Source organism: Sus scrofa, chromosome 6, assembly GCF_000003025.6.
Source record: "Sus scrofa isolate TJ Tabasco breed Duroc chromosome 6, Sscrofa11.1, whole genome shotgun sequence".
In the NCBI taxonomy this organism is placed as follows: Eukaryota; Metazoa; Chordata; class Mammalia; order Artiodactyla; family Suidae; genus Sus; species Sus scrofa.
In genome coordinates this window covers 78,339,547-78,345,883 of record NC_010448.4, presented here as the reverse complement: position 1 = coordinate 78,345,883, position 6,337 = coordinate 78,339,547, and the positions used below count along the sequence as shown (strand labels likewise).

General features: G+C 45.4%; 1 pseudogene; it reads left to right on the top strand.

Moving 5' to 3' along the window:
* Window positions 1-764, top strand: LOC100513156 (annotated as a pseudogene).

Here is a 6,337-nt window from a genome sequence, read left to right as displayed (position 1 = left end):
ATGAAGTTGAGCTTCTCTTTCCCTGCCACTGGCTGCCAGAAATTCATTGGCGTGGATGAGGAACGAAAACTTCGTACCTCTTATGAGAAACACATGGCCACGGAAATTGCTGCGGACGCTCTGGGTGAGGAATGGAAGGGTGAGGTGGTCCGGAAGGGTGGTGGGAGTGACAACCAAGGGTCCCCCATGAAGCAGGGTATCTTGACCCATGGCCGAGTCCGCCTGCTACAGAGGAAGGGGCATTCCTGTTACAGACCAAGGAGGGCTGGAGAAAGAAAGCCAAAATCTGTTCGGGGTGGCATGATGGATGCCAGTCTGAGTGCTCTCAATTTGGTCGGCGTAGAAAAAGGGGAGAAGGATATTCCTGGACCCAATGGTACTACTGTGCCTCCTGGCCTAGGGCCTACAAGCACTAGCAGACTCCACACACTTTTCAGTCCCTCTAAGGAAGGTGATGGCTGGCAGCAAGCAGTGAGAAAGCCCCTAAACAAAGCCCCTTAAACAAAGAAGGTAGGAAACCTAGGACCGAAACACCCAAGATTCAGCCTCGGGTTACTCGCCAAGTTCTGTGACATGAACAGCTGCGTGCTGCTCTGAAGTAACCACGTACCAATAAACATACGGAAGAGGCCACAGAATATGCTAAATTTTTGACCAAGAGCATGAGGAGGCCAAAGAAAAACATCAGGCACAGATTTGCCAAGAGATGGAGGCTGTCCTCTCTGAGCGCGTCTACCTCTAAGTCTGAGTCCAGTCGAAAATGAGATGTGGTAAGAGTAGCAAATAAATAACATCAAATCTTCAACAACAACAAAACAGTAATAAAGAAAGGCTAAAGTCCAACATATCAACAACAACATGGAGTCCCCTATGGTGCAGCAGGTTAAGGATCCAGCAATTGCCATGGCTTGGGTGGCTGCTGTGACGTGGACTAGATCCCTGGCCCAGGAACGTCCACGTGCCTCGGGTGTGAACAAAAACCAACCAAACAAAAAAACCCCCACGAAATCTGGACAACACCAAATGCCGAGGAGGCTGGGAAACAACAGGAACTCACGTTTGTTGCTAATGGGAATGCAAAATGGTACAGCCACGTTGGAAGACAGTTGGCTGTTTCTTACACAACTAAATATAGTCTCACCATCCCATCCAGCAACTGCACGCTTAGGTATGTATTCAACTGAGTTGAAAACTTACACCCACACAAAAAACCTGTACACAAATGTTTATAGCAGCTTTATTCATAATTGCCACAAAATGGAAGCCACCAAGATGTCTTTCAGGAGATAAATGCATAAACAAACTGTGGTATAGCCATGCAGTGGGATATTATTTAGCAACAAAGGACATGAATTATCAAGTCTCAAAAAGGCATGGAGGAACCGTAAAGGTATATTACGAAGGGAGAGAAACCAGTCTCAAAAGTCTAAATACTATATGATTCCACCTGTGTGATATGCTAGAATAGGCAAAACTGTTGAAACAGCAAAAAGATCAACCATTGCCAAGAGTTTGGGGTGGTAAGAACCCATGAGTAGGTGAAACCTAGGAGATGTTTAGGGCAATGAAATTATTCTGCTAAGATATAGTGATGACAGATACAGGACATAACCCATTTATCAAAACCCAGAGAATATACCATACAGAGGAATAAATTAATGCAAACTATAGACATCGGTTAATAATAATGCATCAATATTGATTCATTCCCTATCACAGATGCACACTAACACAAGATGTTAGCAGTAGAGGAAGTTATGCCTGTGACCAGGTCGGGAGGAGGAATTTGAGAATTCTGCATAATTCTTCTATAAATCTAAAGCTGTTCCAAAAGGAAACAAACAAACATAAAGTCTGTTAACGTAAAAGGAACTATTGTGTTGGAGAACAGACTTGTGGCTGCCAGCGGGGAGGGAGAGGGAGTGGGATGAACTGGGAGCCTGGGATTAGTAGATGCAAACTATTGCATTTGGAGTGGATGATGGAGATCCTGCCATACAGCACAGGGAACTCTATCTAGTCACTTATGATGGGACATGATGAAGGGTAATGTGAGAAAAGGAATATATATCTGGAGTTCCCATCGTGGCTCAGCGGAAATGAATCTGACTAGCATCCATGAGGACGCAGGTGGGATCCCTGGCCTCGATCAGTGGGTTAAGGATCTGGCGTTGCCATGAGCTGTGGTGTAGGTGGCAGACATGGCTAGGATCCCACATTGCTGTGGCTGTGATGTTGGCCAGCAGCTGTAGCTCCAATTTGGCCCCTAGCCTGGGAACCTCCATATGCCATGGGTGCACCCTAAAAAGACAACAACAAAAAAAAGAATGTATATGTGTGTGTGTGTGTGTGTGTGTGTGTGTGTGTGCGCACGCGTGCGTGTGTGTGTGTGTGTGTGTGTGTGTGTGTGTGTGTGTGTGTGTATGACTGGGTTACTTTGTTGTACAGCAGAAATTGACAGAACATAGTAAATCAATTATAATAGAAAAAATTAAAAGCTTAAAAAATAAAAAAGAACTGTGGTTGCAATAAGTGCTTTTACAGGATGACATACATTTTTAAAAATTGAAATATAGCAGAGGTACAATATTATGTTAGTTTCAAGTGTACTGCAAAGAGATTTGATATTTGCACACATTGTGGAATGAACACCATGATGGGTCTAGTAAGCATCTGACCCACACCAAGTATTCCGATATCATTGATCGTATGATCTTATTCCTCATGTTGTATATTAAACCCCCCTGGCTTACTTATAAGTGGAAGTTTGTGCTTCTTAATTCCTTTCATCTATTTTTTCCAATCCACCACCTCTCCCCACTGGCAGGCACCCATTTGTTCTCTGTATCTCAGGTCTGTTTTCTTTTTGTCTGTTTTTTGAATTTCCCAATACATGGGATCATAGAGAATTTGTCTATCTCTGTCCGATTTATTTCGCTGAGCATAATACCCTCTAGATCCATCCATGTTGTCACAAAGGGCAAGATTTCATTTCATATGTTTGAGGACTCTCCCACTGCACACACACACCACATCTTTATCCATTCATCTCTCAATTGGCACTTGGTTTGTTTTCCTCTTTTGGCTTTTGTAAATAGTGCTGCTCTGAACATGGGGGTACATATATCTTTTTGAATTTGTGTTTTTGTTTTCATTCTGGTAAATACCCAAAAGTGAAATTGCTGGCTCATGAATTTTTCATTTTTTGAGGAACCTCCACACTGTTAGGCTGCACCGATTTCCATTCCTTCCAACAGTGTAGGAGGTTCCCTTTTCCCCACAGCCTTGTGATTTGATCTCTTTTTGACAACTGTTATTCAGACAGATGTGAGGTAGCATCGCCTTGTGGTTTCGATTTGCATTTTGCTGCTGACTAGTGGTGACTATACATTCTTTTTTTTTTTTGGACCACACCCATGGCATAGGGAGGTTCCCAGGCTAGGGGTCCAATCAGAGCTGCAGCTGCCAGCCACAGCCACAGCCATGGCAATGCCAGATCCGAGCCGCGTCTGTGACCTACACCACAGCTCATAGCAACGCCGGGTCCTTAACCCACTGAGCAAGGCGAGGAATTGAACCCGCAACCTCATGGTTCCTAGTTGGATTTGTTAACTACCAAGCCACGACAGGAACTCCACGCATTCTTAATTTTACAATGAAGTCATGGTAAATATTTTATTTTCTTTTTTTGTTCAGAGCCTGTTTTGTGTTTGACGGGCTTTCATGCTCTTGGGCAGTGCTTCTCAAACCTTATCATGCCTTCGAATCACCCAGGGATCTTTTCAAGATGCAGATTTTAATCCACAGGTCTTATGTGAAGCTGGAGATTTTGACATACAAGCTCCCAAGTGATCCCAATACCGCATACCCGAGGTCCATACTTGGAACAGCAGGACACACAAATAGACAAACAAGCCCAGAAGACGCAGTCTCTACCCTCTGTAATCTGGTTTCTAAATAAGGGGGGGAAGAAATGGCATATCGCTACTCAGGGTTTTTCTTGGTTCTTTTTCTTTCATACATCTTTAAAGAGCTGTTTGCGCTGCCCTTTCTTTCTGAATCACCTTCAGCTTCTCTTTCCAAAGACACCTGAGCTTCTGGCTTCAACTTAAGTCCGCTGAGATTGGAACTTCTTGTGTCTGTGTAAAAATCAACAAAAGGACCCTAACACTCCAAGGCTGCCCATAGAGCCACCAAAATATTTATGTTTGTATAAGTCAAGTGCATATCCTGTTCTAAAGACTGTGAAGGTCACTGCTGGGGTCACCCAGACAATGGCTACTTTGGGGCTAGTCAGAACATGCTGCTTACTTAAAGGAGAGCCTTAAGCCAGGTGGCAAACCTGAGGAGAGGGAGGTGGCTGTATTGCACAAACTTCCTGTTTCCAGATGGTGTAGCACGGTGCAGAGAGTCAGGGGATAACAGTCCCACGTCTGCCATGAGCTTCCTGAGCCTCAGTTTCCCCATCTGTAAAAATGAGATCATTGAGGAGTTTCTGTTGTGGCTCAGCAGTAGTGAACCCAATTAGTATCCACGAGGATGGGGGTTGGATCCCTGGCCCCGATCAGCGGGTTAAGTATCTGGCGTTGCCATGAGCTGTGATGTAGGTCACAGATGCAGCTTGGGTCCCGAGTTGCTGTGGCTGTGGCTGGGGCCGGTGGCTGCAGCTCTAATTCAACCCCTAGCCTAGATACTTCCATATGCCACCTGTGTGGCCCTAAAAAAAAAAAAAAAAAAAAAAAAAAAAAGGTGATTGTTGAGCACCAGTCTAGTTAAGGGTCCTTTTTTTCTTTCTCTTTCTTCCTTCCTTTCTTTCTTCATTTCTTTCTTTCTTTTTCCTTTTACAGCTATACCTGCAGTATATGGAAGTTCCCAGGCCAGGGGTCAAATCAGAGCTGCAGCTGCCAGCCACAGCCACAGCCATGGCAATGCCAGATCCAAGCCACAGCTGCAATCTATGCCACAGCTTGGAGCAATGCTGGGTCTTTAACCCACTGAGTGAGGCCAGGGATCGAATCTGCATCTAGTCAGGGTCTTAACCTGCTGAGCCACAATAGGAACACTTAGCTAAGGGTCCTTCTAATGCTGCATTCTTTATTTTTATTCTAAGCCTATTTATTCCAAATAAAAGCCTGGCTTTTCCCTTTCCAGGGCAAAGGTTTCAAGTTTTCAACTGCATCTCCCTCCCCCCACTCCACCATCTCACCTCTACCACCTCCCATGCTCATCGCACCTTTGGTCCATTAAGCAGTAGTCAGATGAGGCTCTGGCCCTCCAGATGCCTGACTTCACATCTCGAAGCCAAGGGGATCCAGTCCCAGGACAGGTGGTCTCTCCTGGGAAGACCCCAGGACACTGACGACAGATAAAATAATTCTTTCCCACACCTCTGATCACATTGTCCACTGGCCTCAGATGGCCTGGGGGACATCTGGTGGGAAAAGTCCCTGGCTCCATCCTGGAACCAAAGAATATTTTGCTGCAATTGAATAGATTCAGAGCGTCAACCAAGGAAATGACCGCAGGCAGCCAGCACAAACCAGAGTGCTTATTTGCCACAGGGAAAATCAAGTTCTTGATTGAAACCAAACACCGACTTCAAGAAGCCATGAGCAGGCGTTCCCATTGCGGCTCAGCAGTAATGAACATGACTAGTATCCCTGAGGACACAGGTTCAATCCCTGGCCTTGCTCAGTGGGATCTGGCATTGCTGTGGCTGTGGTACAGGCTGTCAGCTGCAATGCCTATTCAACCCTTGGCCTGGGAACTTCCATATGCTGCAGTGCAACCCTAAAAAGCAAAAAAAAAAAAAAAAAAAAAAAAAAAAAAGAGAGAGAGAGAATGAGGAAGTCATGAGCAGAGGCTTCCCTGAAACTTCTTTGGATCTTATCAGCTGTAGGGCCTGGGCCTCTAGAAATTTCAGACCCCAGTTCTGTCTAGTTGCAAGCCAACTGTGACCCAGATAGGCAGCTATTTATTTAGCTCAGAGCCTTCCTCGTGTGGGGTCTAGAGTTAATCTTGTTGACCTACTATTTAGTACCTGGGACACGTCCTCTGTACCCACGTACTTACTGTTCATGGATCCAGTCTTTCTTTCACTCAGCACATACTCATGGAGCCAAATTCAACAGGCCCTGGGCTATGCGTTAAGGAAATGAGATCACAGCCACTTCCCGCCTCACTTTTAAGGCCCATAGCGAGTTTGCTCTGAGTTTTCAGCTCAGGAGGTACTCAACCTGATCACCCTGATGCTGACAGAGCTTTCCCTCTGCACAGGACTTCTCTGTTCACACTTGGTGCTCCAGCGCTCTCCATGTGCTTTGCATTGAAGGGGCAA